Source organism: Ambystoma mexicanum, chromosome 4p, assembly GCF_040938575.1.
Source record: "Ambystoma mexicanum isolate Mex_15411 chromosome 4p, UKY_AmexF1_1, whole genome shotgun sequence".
Classification (NCBI taxonomy): Eukaryota; Metazoa; Chordata; class Amphibia; order Caudata; family Ambystomatidae; genus Ambystoma; species Ambystoma mexicanum.
Window position 1 is genome coordinate 393,984,378 of NC_090927.1, and position 15,265 is coordinate 393,999,642.

Sequence of the window (15,265 nt, forward strand, 5' to 3'; positions counted from 1 at the left end):
ACCCAAGTTTGGCTTCAGTTCTGAGATTTCAAAGTGTATCATGAGATTAGGTGACATTGATAGTCTCTCCAGGGATGCAGTCAATTGCAGGCTTTCTTCTGCTGTTGCTCCTTTTTCTTTCTCTGTGGAAAGGTTAATCAAGGCCAGAGTCATAGACCTTTGAACTGAGAGGCATAACTCCAACAGGGAGTTGTTATCGATCAGCAGTTCGGCAGAGCTGTCTTGCGCATTGCTTACGCACGGGTTATTAACTACCCCCTTTTCGAGAATATTTGGAGTCAGCTACACTGAGGAGTTAGGAGGAAAAAAGGTAGGTGTAGTGCCTTTACTAGTCGGTATCTGTTGTTTTAATTTCTTTTTTGCCCCCACTTTCGTATTGGTGTCTGAGGATGTTTTAGCACTGCTCTTGCACAAGTTATAATTGTTCTGTGCTAGTCTTCTTTTGGGGGACATTTTTCTCTAGCACAAGAGCTATAACCACCAGTTTTCAACTTCTCACTAGGGAGAGGAGCTCTAGTTGTACTTGTACTTGGTCTTGAGGTCACACCCCTGGATTCGATCTTCCAGGCGACTCGGCACCTGAGCAGCCTTTTGGCCAATTCCCAGCCGGTATGCTCTTGAGCCCTGTAAAGTCAGCCACCAGTTGCAAGCCCTCTATAAGATGTAATTAATCAGTGGGCAATAGCCCACCACTCAGCGGTGTGGGTCAAAGGCAGAGCCCACAGTCCCCACCTGTATGGCTGGTTTGACAGCAATCACGGTCACTGTCACTGGAATCCAGAGAATATGTAGCTCTTAGCCAGTCATACAGGTGGGCACTGTGGGCTCTGCCTTTGACCCACAAGACTGAGTGGTGGGCTATTGACCACTGTTTGCACTGTTTGCACTGTTTAGAGCCATGCCACTCAGGAGCCTTCTGCGTTTCTTCGGCAGCCCAAAGAGCCTGCTACCCAGACTGAAGCGGGCAGTGGTCAGTGATTAAGCGCGCTGGTTCCCGATTACAAGGACTCACTCGCTGCGAGTGCCAAACCACAAAAAGGCCCTCCAAGGCTCAACAGATCCACTCCACCTCCGTATCCGCTATGTTTTTACTGCAGATCTCCAGTACAAGGAGCCCGACAGAGAGTGGAGCACTTCCTCTGCTCTCGAATTCAGGCTAGAGGGAAGGACCCAGAGGTCAACGTGGAAACACGTCAAGCTGCACTGTGAAAGCAAAACCACGTATACACAGCCGCGTCCGACACTTCATTGATCATTGCCAAAGACCAATGTCAGTAGTCACCGCAGTACACCCCAAATGGAAAGCACGGCTCAAAGGCCAGAGCCAGCAGTCACCACGCCACTGCGAAGGAGGCTCCTCCCCAAAAAAAAAGTAAATACACCAATGTTTGTAGATCAGGTCGAAGAGGACAGCCACGCTGTGATCACCCGCAGTCCCCAGGAGTAGCCACTCAGCTAGCACACCAGCTAGATACCAAATCTGTGGTTAATAGTGGCTAATAGTTGTTAACAAAAATCCCCCCCCGAGGATTACAGCATACGGGTACAGGCACAGCATGTATGCCAAACACTTCAACAAACTTTCCAGGAAGAATGGAAGGGTGAAAGATAGTTCACAAGGCTTTCCCTTTTTTCACTCTGCGCCACCTGAGGAACGTAGGGTGTGGGCGCAGTACATTTTCGGCAACCAGTCCCCGCCGCACCACCAGCAATTTCTATGCTTCTGCGGGAAGCATGATAGCTGGCTCCCGACCTCAACAGGCACCAAGCACCATACACCGCGGACTCGCTCGAGAGCCCCGCCTCACTTAACCCCACTTCACACAGCTTGCAACTTGCAGCTTACAACTTAGAGCTGCCAAAGCGTCTGGGGGCAGCTTGGTGCTTCGCTTCTTCCTTCTTCCTTCTCTTGCTGCTGTCTTGATGTACGAGAATGTAGGGCAGATCAATTTGGGGCAGTCAGAGCAAAGCAGAGCGCACACAAACAGCTTATTTTCCAGCATGCCACCCTAATCCGGTTAGAGGAAAGCACCTTCACGTTCACATTCAACCGTAAAGCTGTACTGATTCTTGCAATCGATCTGAAAGAAACAGCCGCTTCCTACAGTTCCCAAACTGCTATGTTTTTGTAGGGCATTAAGTCCTGGAATAGGACGTGACAAGCAGCCAGGTAAAGTAATGCCTTTTGGACTAAAGAATGCACCTGCAACATTGCAAAGGATGGTTAATCAAGTTCTGAATGGGATGGAGGATTTCAACATAGCATACTTGGATGACATTGCAGTGTTCAGCCCTACTTGGAAAGAACATGTTGACCACTTGGGATACGTTTTGGAGGCTCTTGAGCAGGCCCTTCTGACCATAAAGGCAAGTAAATGTCAAATTGGTCAGAGCAAACTGGTCTACCTTGGACATGAGGTAGGAGGAGGTGAAATAAGGCCATTGCCTAGAAAAGTACAAGCTGTACAAGAATGGGCCATCCCTACTACTCAAACCCAAGTGAGAGCCCTCTTAGGTCTCACTGGTTATTATAGGAACTTCATAGAGAAATATGGGTCCATAGATTCTTCCTTGAATGTGGTCTCCTCACCCAAATTTCCTAAAAAGGTTAGATGGCATGAGGAGTGCAACAAGGCAATGAAAGGACTTAAGAAAGCTCTTTGTCAAGCTCCAGTCTTAATAGCTCCTGACTACAGCCACAGCTTTATTGTGGTAACAGATGCTTCCATTACAGGTATAGGTGCAGTTCTGAGTCAGCTGGATGAGAAAGGTGGGGGCACCCCATCTGCTTCATCAGCAGAAAGCTAAAGGAACCAAAAACAAGGTGGGCAACCATTGAAAGAGAATGTTTTGCTATTGTGTGGTCACTGAACAAGTTTAGACCATACTTGTATGGATCTACTTTTGCGATTCAGACTGACCACCAACCCTTTAGATGGTTAATGCAGATGAAGTGGGAACATCCTAAATTGTTAAAATGGTCAATCAGTCTACACGGGTTTGATTATACCATTGAACATAGGTCAGGGTGTAATCACCAAAATGCTGATGGTCTCTCCATAATGTTTGACAGACTGGAGTAAGGAGATTCATCCAGGGGTGGATTAAATCATCCTGTCCCTTAGAATGGGGAGGACGAGTCTTAGGGAGAATTCTCATAAATGTGCTCATTCTCTTCACCTTAAAGACCCCTAGCAACTTTGCTGGATTTTGAGGACTTGATTTTTTTACCTGGAAAGAGTGTGAGCCTTTTTTCCCACTCTTTCATGTATTTTAATGTATGTTTTACACTGGTGTTCTTTGATTATGGAGTTTTAAGATAACTCCATAGGCATCTTTTCATGTGTGTCACACAACAACCTCAGTGCAGTGACACAGGGATGTCTTTTCAGATTTCCCAAAGGTTTAAATAGCTTCTCTGGGATAAACTACTGTTTCACAGAGAATGTAAGGTTAAATTGACTTTACTAGTATTTTTAAATTCCTAGACCCAGCACACACTATCTTCATATAGAGTGCTGGACGGGTTACCTAGTATCCCCTGTGTCTAGAAACAAATGTAGCAGTCAAATGCAACCCTTTTCTATTGAAATGGCTGGTGGCAGTGGTTTTAGAACAAACTCCCATGATATTTCATGATGGTGAACACCGGTAGCTAAGAATCGCGGGAGCCATGTTTTTCAGGTTGTCGCCTTAATCAGTGTGTACGACACACTGATGGTGGGAGGGGTCCATGTGCTGAAAATGTTGAATTGGCACAGTTTCCACACAGTGATTTTGATATGTCACATGAAGGCTGCACGCTGAGTTACCCATGTCACCACACATTTCGACAACCACCCATTCCTTGCTAGCACCACTTTTGCCATCTTGCAGCTCTGGCTGGTGTTTTGATGTGCCATTTGAGGTATGACCGCATTGCTCTTGATTTGATTGTCATGTTTGTATCCTGGACCTGCTCCCCCCTCCCATTGGTTGCACTTGGCCCTTGTGACAATCCGGCCAACCAGGATGCTTGAGCCTGCCACCACTGCCAAAAGTCCACAAAGGAGGCCCTGTCTAGACCTGTCCACCAGCCTTCTGAGTCACTTGATTGCCCCCCTGTCTCCCCTGCCCCTGCCAGTGTCCCTCTGTCTCCCCTCATTCATCATCACATCCCCTACTCTTCTGCACCGTCTGATTTCCCTCTGCCCCCTGTGTGTGCTTTCTTTCCCCATCTTCTCCATCATGCATTTTGACCTTTGCCTTCTCCTCCCTTCTCTCCTCCCTCTCCCTCTCCACCACCCTTTGCCCTCCTCCTTGTACTCTGTCTGTCATTTTCCACCACTACCCCAATTGCCACCAGCCATGGTGATACGTAGGCACTTGTTCTTTGCAGACATTTTCCCTTCTGCTTCCGTTATTCCGCACCCCATCTTCAAGTTATTTAGTATTATTTTGCCACTTACTTTTATCAATAGTCCCTCCACCACTGATTACAGGTTGGCTGTTCCCCCATTCCCTTCTGTGTTTCTTCTCCCCCTCCCCAGCACTATCTAGATTCTTTGTCGACCTACCACAGTTTGTCACTTGTTTTGTTACTCTCCTCACCTCTTCCCTCCTCTTCCCTCACTCACCTCCTTATGTGACTCCTGTACTGCGACTATTGCTGTCAGGCATAGGAATGTTGATGCTAGTTTTGTCATCCAGCATTCCCTCCCTACACTCTCCCTTATTGTTCCAGGCACTTGTAATATGTACTTTGATTTTACAGTTCATTATCACATTGTAGACTGTTTGAAGGACATGTAGGAATGTACTGTTCTTCTCCCTTGTTACCTCCTTCTTTGATGCGCTTTGATGAATTTTGGGCCTCATTACGACCCTGGCGGAAGACCATGGTGCTATTAGCACCTTGGTCCATGCCGGTAAGTTATCGACTTCGCCATGGAGTAAGGGGGAATTACCACCCCATTACAAGGTTGGTGGGGCGGTAATTCCCCCTTCCTCCATGGCCCTTCCCCATTCCCATTTTTGCCCCATAGGGATCAATGGGAATGGGGAAGGCGCTAAGTACGGTGCCGCAAATTGCGGCACCGTAATTAGCACCAAGGTCCCTTTGCGGGTCCCTACTTTAATGGCTGGTCTACACCAGCCGTTAAGTTCGGGTCCCGCAAAGGGACCTCGTAATTAGGCGCTAATAGGTTAACGGCGCTGCAGCCTTTTACGGCGCCGTTAACCCATTAGCGCGTGGGTCGTAATGAGGCCCTTTGTGTGTAAGTCGTATTATGAATGTCTATGATTCAGTGATGGGTCATTGGGCCTCATTACGACCCTGGCGCTAATGGTTTAACGGCGCTGTAAAGAGCGTCGGCGCCGTTAAACCATTAGCGCCTGATTACAAGGTCCCTTAGCGGGTTGGAGGCTTTAACGCCTGCTTTTTGCAGGCGTTAAAATCCAACCCACTAAGGGACCTTGGAGCTAATTACGGCAACCGTAATTTACAGTGCCGTAATTAGCGCCTTCCCCATCCCCATTATGCCCTATGGGGCAAAATGGGAATGGGGAAGGGCAAATGGTGAATGGGGAATTACCGCCCCCGCCAACCTTGTGATGGGGCGGTAATTCCGCCATCCACCATGCCGGAGACCGGCATGGACCATGGTGCTAATAGCACCATGGTCCAGTGCCTGGGTCGTAATGAGGCCCCTGCCATTGTCGAAGTGGGGTACTCTGTACATGATATGTTCTGCTGGTCAATGGCTGATGCAATGTTGTGCTTTATTTTGAGGTGTCAGGGGATGGGTGTGGTTTAACACACAGGGGGGTCCTTGAGTGCAATGTTCACATGTGCTGTGTACAAGACACTGGCACTCACTTCATTTCACATGCATGTATTCGATGCATGTCCCTACTGACAAATACACTTAGTCAACGCCCCCCCCCAACTACATTGACACCATGCACACGCGTGCACCCAGATTGCCTTCTCAGGCATGCTGTGTCACAACAATCCATGTTCACTTCTGAGTCATTGCTCGTGTACATGCATGACAGGGTACTATTTGGTTGAATGCCATTTTTTCAGATGATGCTGAAGGGTTTTCCCCAATGCAATGCACACTCACTGTGCTGTCCAGTAAGCAGTGTTTGAAATGGCAATTTGCAATTGTACAATGTGCATGGCAACAGGTATTCTGACTTTTGCTGGTTGCATCACTGGTGGCATGCATTTGTGCCACCGTTTTCATGGTGTGAGGTTTTGGTCAGTCATTTCTTCAGATTCCATGTCAGGTGTAATTGTCTGGTGCCTATTTACATTTCTCACGTGGTACTTCTGACTATTGTGTCATGTGTTGTGCATATGGTTTGATGTTTTGCCATTGCATACCATGGTATGGTGTGGTAGACGGGGTTCAGGTGTGTTGGGAGGTTTTGGATGGCATACCAGTACTTTCATACCCTGTTTAGCAAGGGTGGTGGGGGGCACAGTGCAAGTGTTCACTTTGGTCATATGGGATTGGTTCTGTTTAATTAGCTAGGGATGCACACAACGTGGCACTTCCGTGGACACATTCTCAGGGTGGTAAGGAAGTGACAGTTAACTGTCCCTTTCTCATCATCGATTGCGACCTGCTATGTGCCAGGCCTGTGTGCACTCCGCAGGGGTTGGAGTTTGGGTGAAAAATGAGGCCACACACTGGGTTACGGGCTGCCTCGCCACATGCACTTTCCCCTCCCATGCGCAGCGGCCGTGCATGTGGTTGGGGATGTGGGGGCACCAACATGTCCACTGGTACGCCATGCCGTGTTGCAACGTTGTGCAGGACACATGCTGCCACAATGACCTTGCACACTACTGGGGGTGCATATAGTAGCTGCCCGCCAGAGCGGTCAAGGGAGCGGAAGAATGTGCGCTCCACTATGGCCTTGGTTGCAATATGGGCTGCGTTGTATCTTACCTGGGGTGGTGTGGTGGGGTTCCGTATGGGCTTCATCATGTAGGTGCTCAGAGGGTAGGCACTGTCCCCTGGTAAGGTGATAATGGTTGTCATTAGTTGGGCTTGTGTATTTGTCAGCTTCCAGGGCCCGGCCCAGGGCGAACATTCTGAATATGAAACTATCATGGGTGGACCCAGGATAGTTTGCATAGACAGAGGTGATGATTCCCTTGGCATCGCATACCACCTGCACGTTGATGGAATGCCAGTGCTTGCGGTTTCGATAGATGTGCTCAGTGGCCCTAGGTGGACCTAGGGCCACATGGGTGCAATCTATGGCACTGAGCACTTTTGGGAAGTGTGCCACCCTGTAGAAGTCCAGGACCACCGCCTGCCTTTCTGCAGGTGTTCTGGGCATGTATATGGGCCTGCAGACTGAGGGGCGCGCGGTGATGATTGCCAACAACTGGTGTAGGCAGCGTGACTGCGTGGGCTGTGAGACACCCCCCACTATGGCTGTTGTCTGCTGAAATGACCCAGTGGCCAACAAATGCAGTACATTGAGCACCTTCTCCAAGGGGCTTAATGCTTGGGAGCACAGGGTGGGTGATGTGAGTTCATCCTCCCACTCCCTGACCAGCTCTAGCATGATATGAGGTGGAAACCTATACCTACCATAGACCTGGTCATCAGGCATCCCAAAAAGGCTGGTCCTGGGCAAAGAAATGCATGGCCTGGCTATTCCCCTCCTCCTGCGGTGTCCCACGATCACTGCTGCGAGGAACGGGACATTCATCATAGCTGTATATGCTTGTTTGTTGTTTGTGCGCACTTTTATGCTGCGCGGAGGTGCTTCTGCCTGCTTTTGTGTGGCAGACGTAATTGTGCGTGTGCGTGTGTTTTGACGTGCGTGGGTTTTCCCAATTCTATTCCATGAATACGTGTAGTTTCTTGTGCATGTGGGCGTTCTGTGTACTTCCCATCAGTACTTCCCCAGTTACGCCCTTATTTTCACGTGTTGTTCCCCATTCCACGTGTTCCGCCCCGTGTTCCGCCCCCTTTTTGATGTGTGCGCTGACGTTGTGCGCTTTTGCTGTGCACGTCGCGCAAAGCGTTTGGTATGTGGAAGTGACGTGTGCGCCGGTGTGCGCCATGCGCGGATTTGCACACATCAGGGGAAATACACACGCAGGGCCTTACATGAATCGCACAAGTACGATTCGCACGCGTGTGCCAGCTTTTTCACGCTTGCGCAAGCATGCGCCACTAATTTTGGCGTACATTTATTCCATAAATCACCCCCATGATTTGGCATAGTGGTCAAATTTGAGGTAACTCGTAATGAGGTCCCAAGTCTTGAATAGTTCTTAATGAACTGCCTTGGTCACCTACTACGGCTAGTGAATCGGGGATCTGGAGTGCAACCATTAAGACACCCCTGCCCTGTGGCAACCATCCTTGCATACTGTATGTTAGTGGGAGGATTTACAAAGTGGCAGTGGTGGGTCTAATTCTATGGTTCCTAAGAATATTTCAAGCAACTAAGAACTGGACACTATTGCATCTACCCTGAATTAACCAATATTGAATAATTAAAGCGACAGAAAAAGGTGGTAACACCATCCTTATGAACATGCATGACTACATCAACAAATGCTTAAAACAAATTGAAGATAGCAACTCCTATGATATGCTTATAGAAAATTCATTAACAGACCTAACACAATGCTGGATAGGTACACTACAGCTTTAGACACACCAATGTTTATTGAATGATGATTAACAGAGATATCTAGCAATCACATGTCAGCCAAAGTGATGGGCATCCTATTCTTTATTAGAAAATACATAAACAGAAATCTGTTTTTTACACACAAAACCTTTGTTAACTGTATAGATTATCTGAGTGAAGACAGGTTCCTAAAGCCCTTTGCCTTCACATTAGCTATCTACATCAAAGATTCTAAGGCTGTTATCTGTTCATTGGATTTGATAGCCTGTTCAGAAAATTTCACATTGGGGAACCGTGATGTCACAGCCTTGTACACCTGCATAAAACACTGAAAGGCAATACATGTATAGAATATCTGGAAAAAACGAGATAAATCTCATATGGCAACTCGAACCAACTAATACTTGAAATGCTTTTCATCAAAATTATGTTTACCTTCATCTTCAGCAATCAAATTTACAGATACTCCAAAATGAATAGCAATCAGATTGGATCCAAATATGCACCTACTCTGAGCGAACCAAATATAGCACACTATGAGTTGGAACGTGACTGGGCACATCCACCATTGTCTATACATACACATAGAATACACTGGGGGATTCATTTGAATGAACCTTTGATTGTATGGTGAGCTGACGTTCCTCACAGGGGAGGTTCCACTACTTTCTGAAGAAGAATAAATACAATGTAAAACTTACAATGACCCCCAGCAGAGACTAAACAGCACTTCTGCATTTGAAACTCTACACCAAAGTGTGGAGCCTCACAAGAAATGGATAACATTCTGAAAGTATTTTTATTTTCTTTGAATGACTCCTGGAGCCAATACATCCATTCCGTGAAGCCAGATTGGGACTTTTACAAATCCAACTGCTATTTGTCTTCCTTTTTGTTCTCAGACTTGAAAGACAGAACTGAGTGGAATGACACCTGTCTTCTTACCTCAGAATTCACTTTCATTTAATTTGTCATAAGTCACAAAATGTTAGGCGGTATAGAGGTTGACTGCAGATGGTTAAATACTGTCTAGACCTTGCTCCTTGCAGGGAACTGAAGGAGTTTGTTACCCAAGATGTCCAGGTCACCTTTATTCACAAAGGTTACCTGAGCATTTCAAGTCGACAGTGCTGCAACACAAATGATGTGCTTGCCAGTCCCTTTTCATACATTATTGGTGCTGGGAGCATGTGTAGCGTTCCCTGCGCCTATATGCCTCTTAATGTGGATATATGTTATGTTTTACCCCCAGATACATAGCTCATACCATTGCAATCCTATCTGGATAAATTGAATTCTTCAGAGAAAGTTAGAGTCTGCATCATGAATGCTTGACATGTGACGGACTCTGTCTGAGCACTAAAGGCCTTTCCGAGGTCATTAATCGACAGCCACGGACTCTACCAATTATGAAACAAATAACCTCAGTAGTCTTCATGGAAAAAAATATTTCAGCCAGAAGAAACCTGATGCCCGCCTATTGCATGACCGATTTGTTCAAACCCCTATAGGTCTTTCAGTGTTCCCAGTCTGTTATTAATTCCCTATACTGCGACATTTTAAACCTCAATAATATGCAACATGTTGACCTCTGAATGAAAAGACCAGACCCGGGCATGCCTTAAATGTGACTGACTCTGCTAGTCTAGAAGGCAATGTTACAATACACCACTTCAACTTTACTAATTTGATCAACTTCAGAAGGATGAAAGGGCGAGTCTTTCTTTTTTCGATTCAAACCTGTGACCTTCAGTTTACACATAGATCTCTGTAGTAGGTCAATGAATCGTCTGAGATAGCGTACTGCAGAGTTGAATGTGCTATCCTATGTAGATAACATTCACAGGTGCACAGGATTCAATTTCCTCTTGTTAACTCCCACATTCAGCCTTACCCAACCCCACCATTTCCCCTATCGTTTCTTTACTTCCTGAATCCTTTCAAGTCAATTTGTTTAAACCCGCCAACCCCCGCAAATGACCCTGAGCCGGCTGAACTGCTCCGAAGCTTCCTTGAAGATTTATGGATCTGAAAGGAGATTTAGATTCCAATTGGAGGAAAAACCTGCATGGACCCGCAATCCCATCATGTTTTGGCCTGTGTTACTTGCTCAAAGTGCTTTATATTTTGGCATAGTTTCATTTTCACATTTATTCCCTGTAGGGGAATTCACAAATCTGCATACAAAGTGATATGTCCATCCTTTCATGTACTACTAATGCTAATGGGTTGTGTGCTTTAAAAGCACAATTTGGTACATGTAGCAACCACAGTGTCTTGGGTAGTGCAGCAAAGTCCCTCATGGTGTTTTATTTCATTCATGTCATGTTTTATCCGTATTACTTGTTCAATGTAATTGCTTGCTTCTCTTGCCACATGTGCTCCCTCACATCATTGGTCCCTACACCCTGCTCCCCCCCCCTGTGCATACCCTTCCTTCCTCTCACATCTTAGCCCCTCACCCTTCTTTGACCTATTGTGTACTGTATTAAATTGGGTTGTGCTCCACCGTTTTTGGCATTACCTTGTATTGCCTGAGTTCTTTACTTCTAGGTTCCTGTTGTGCTCTGTGCCTTGTTGAAGGTACTGACTTTGCATTCTTTAGTTATAGGTTCCTAGGTTGATGGTATTGACTTGCATTCTTTACTTCTAGGTTCCTGTTGTGTATTGTGCCTTGTTGATGGTATTGACCTTGTGGTGTTCTCTATGGTTTTGATATTGTGTTGTTCTCAATGCATTTTGACATTACCTGCATTGCCTGCATTCTTTACTTCTAGGTTCCCTGTTGTGTTCTGTGCCTTGAAGATGGGTTCTGTGTTACATCTGATTGTGCAGGACTGTTGCTCTTGTTCTTTGTTGTGTTCCCCTCCCTTTCATGTCTCCCCCCTTTGCCTGCATCCTGTCTGCTCCACAGCACTATCCCCCTCCCCTGCTTGGCCCACCTTCCCCCTCTTGCCTCCATGCAGCCTCTATGGTGCTTTTTGTCTCACATATCTTCTCTAACTGCTTTTCTTTTGACTATCCTATCCCTCTCACTAAGTCTGGCCGGAAGAAGCTCAAAAGGGACATCCTGGTCTCTAACCCATGTCTCCCTGTTGCTGATACCTACACCAGAGCTGACTCCAGACAGACCCTTATGGACGTCCTCTTTGTCATTCCCTCTCCAGGCCTATGGATTCCCCATATGGTCTCGGTTCTCTCTCCTTTTTCCTCTTCTCCCATTAATGGTACACCTTCCTGGCCCCCTTCCACTCTTCTAAGACCATCATTAATGTCTACCTTAGTGACACTGTCTTGTGTAAGGGTCCTCAGGCCAATCTCCTCCTTTTTGATAGACGCTTCCCTTGCCGTATCAACTTCCTTTCCTCTCCTGCAATCCCTAGTTACCCCGCTCTGGTTCCTCTGTCGCCTCCTTCCTCCACCACCTCTTCGACACCCTCTGCTGCTTCTCTGGCCTCCCTGTTGCCTCCTTCCTCCACTACCTATCCGGCACTCTCTTCTTCCTCTCTGAGTACCCTGCCTTCTCTTCCTTCCTCCTCTGCCCATCCCTGGGCACCTCCAAAACATCTGCAAGGCGTACATCTGGCCTGTTCCCCTCCATAGAAGTCCTTCAAATGAGGCAACCTTCGCCACATCGCTACTCTCAACTCTTGCTCAGCTGTCAATCATTCCTCTGACATCTGCTGTCTCCTGGAAGAACTTGATTTGGATGTACTCTGTCTCACTGAGACTTGGTTCATGGCCAGCTCTGTTACGGGTTTTGACACTCTCCTTTCTGATGACTACAAGATACTCTCCAAATCCAGAACCAACAATCCCGGAGGCGGTGTAGCTTTGTTTTTCCTGGAGTGGATCCCTGCTTCTTCCTTCCAATTCAGGACTACTCCTCCTTTAAATGCCTGGTCTCAAGGCTCTGTATCTCTCCTGCCCTCTCTCTCACTGTTGTTACTATCTACAGGCCGCCTGGCCATGTCACCCTCTTCCTCTCTGAGTGGGCTAACCTCTCCTCCTCTGAGACCTGAACATCCACCTGGATGCTACTAGCCCTCCTCAGGACTCTTTCGGAACCTCTGTGACTCTCTCTTTCTCTTTTCTTCCCTCTGGCCAGACTGATTCTGCAGGGCATACCCTTGATGTTCTGATCTCCTCAGACCTCCTCTTCTCTAACCCTCTCACCACTCCTCTCCCTTGGACTGCCCACTTTCTCCTTTCCTCTCACCTCTTTCTCTACCCCTAATGTCAAGCCAAATCCAGCACTGCCACCTACCTTCGCCGTCATCTGACCCATGAAGTGTGTCTCAGTTGAGGCTTTTGCTGTTAACTTTTTTCTTCCTCCTGCACCATTGGCACAACCCTCTCTAACCTTCACCTCTCTATCTCTAACACTCTGGATGACCTTGCCCCTGTCATGAGGATCCGTTTGAAGCTCAAATCCAAGTGCAACTCTTGATTCGATTCTGACCTCGCCACCCTTAAGTGCAAGTCTAAGGCGGCTGAGAGGAAGTGGAGGGCATCGGCGCACCCCCTGACAAACTGGCCTGTTGCCTGCTTCAAAGGCAGTACAGACTCTCTGTTCTCTCTAAGAAGAGAACCTACATCCAAGCCTGCGTCTCTGTGACATCTAACAACTCGGAAGACCTTTTCAAAATCTGCAGGGAGCTGGCCTATCCTGCTGCAGTCACTACCTCTCCTGTTCCTTCCCAGGCCCTATTCACGGCCTTGGCTTCTCATTTCACCACTAAAACTCAGGACATCTTGTCCTCCCTCTCTTCCTCTACCTCCTCTTCCTCCTCCTCTACCACTCCTGGCAGGTGTGTGGCTGTTTCTCCTCCTCCTTTCTCTGCCTTTCCCTTGTTCACCCCTGACGATGTTTCTAGGCAAGTCTCATCTATGAAAGTCTCATCAAAGCATTTCCTCCCCTGCTCATCCACAACCATCAAGGACCACATTGACACCCTTGCTCCAGCCTTGGCGGATTTCTGCAATCACTCATTTCTCCCTGCAATATTCCATGTCCCCTCAAACACTCTCTTGTGCACCCCTTGATTAAGAAGCCCTCTGCCAATCCTTCCTCTCCCGCTAACTATTGCCCAATCTGCATCACTTCTTTCCTGGGCAAACTCCTGGAAAAACTGGCCATCTCCCAGCTTAATCTGCATACTGAATCTGTTGTTTATCTTCATGACTACCAGTCAGGCTTCAGAGCTGCAAGAAGCCCAGAAACTGCTCTCCTGAACACCTGTGAAGACATGCTCTCAAAACCTTGACTTTAATCTTCCTTCTGTGCTCAATCTTCTCAATCTATCCTCTGCTTTTGATACGGTCTCCCATGCCATCCTGCTCAATCGTCTCCATGATAACTTGGGTATCACTGATCAGGCCCTGGCCTGGTTGACCTCCTTTCTCACTGACTGACCCTCTCAAGTCCAATTGTGGTCTTTCCTCTCTTCTATCTCTAGCTCTACTTGTGGTGTTCCCCAGGGGTCTAACCTTTCTTGAAATGTAATGAGTCAGTCCTGCGGCATCCACAAACATTTTTTTGGAGTTAGTCCTCCGAGGTTCAGGAGCTGGAGGCCACTTGGATGATGGTGTCCTGCACCCCCGGGCTGTTACCCCTGTTGACCTATTTGTAGGGATGTTATGTTGGGGGGGGCTATCCGCTGCAAGTTGGGGGTGGGCAGTGTGGGAGGGGAGGAGCAGAGCACAGGGTGATTGGGCTAGGGTGGGAGCGAAGGGGGTTATTTGCCCATTTGGCAAAGACAGGGTTCTTCAAAAAGGTTCACATCTTCTCAGAACGACCACAAGGCATTATTTGGTAAGATTGGTATGGAAGGGCCGGCAAGCCCTCATCTTTGATCCTCACCCGAGCAATGGGACATAGGGTACTGAGCTGGAATGTGTGGGGACTGTATGACCCGGGCAAAGCCCGCAAATTGATGCAATATTGCGAGAGACACGGGGCACGGATAGTCCTGCTACAGGAAACCGACCTCAAAGGGAAAGGGAATGAAGGGATTGCTAAGAGCTGGTGCACCTGTAAATACTGCACTACTTACTCTACATACTCCGCGGGGGTGATGACGCTGGTGCATAAGTTGCTGGGGTTTTGGGTCAGCAACACCACGATAGACCCCGGGGGGAGGTTTGTGATTGTCTCGGGATGTGTGGGACACACTAAGTTGACCCTCATGAACGTGTACGGGCCAAATGTGGACAACCCCAAATTCTTCAACTCCCTGCTTGGGAAATGTAAAACATATGCCCCTCCTGCTGACCCTCTCAAGTCCAACTGTGTTCTTTCCTCTGTTCTATCTCTGGCTCTACTTGTGGTGTTCCCTAGGGGTCTAACCTTTCTTGCTGGCATTTCAACCACTACTTGGCACCTCTTGCCCATCGCATTGCTACTTTCTGCTCCAATTTTCAGTGTTTTGCGAATGACACCCAGCTCTCTTTCAGGCTCCCCTCAGTCACCTGTGCTCCTTCTCTGATACCAGACTGTCTGGCCGCAATCCAGGAATGGTGGGCCACCAATAATCTCTGCCTCAATGCCAGTAAGACTGAGATCCTCCTCATGGGTACACCTGCTTCCTCTCTTCCTCTATCTCTCTCTGGC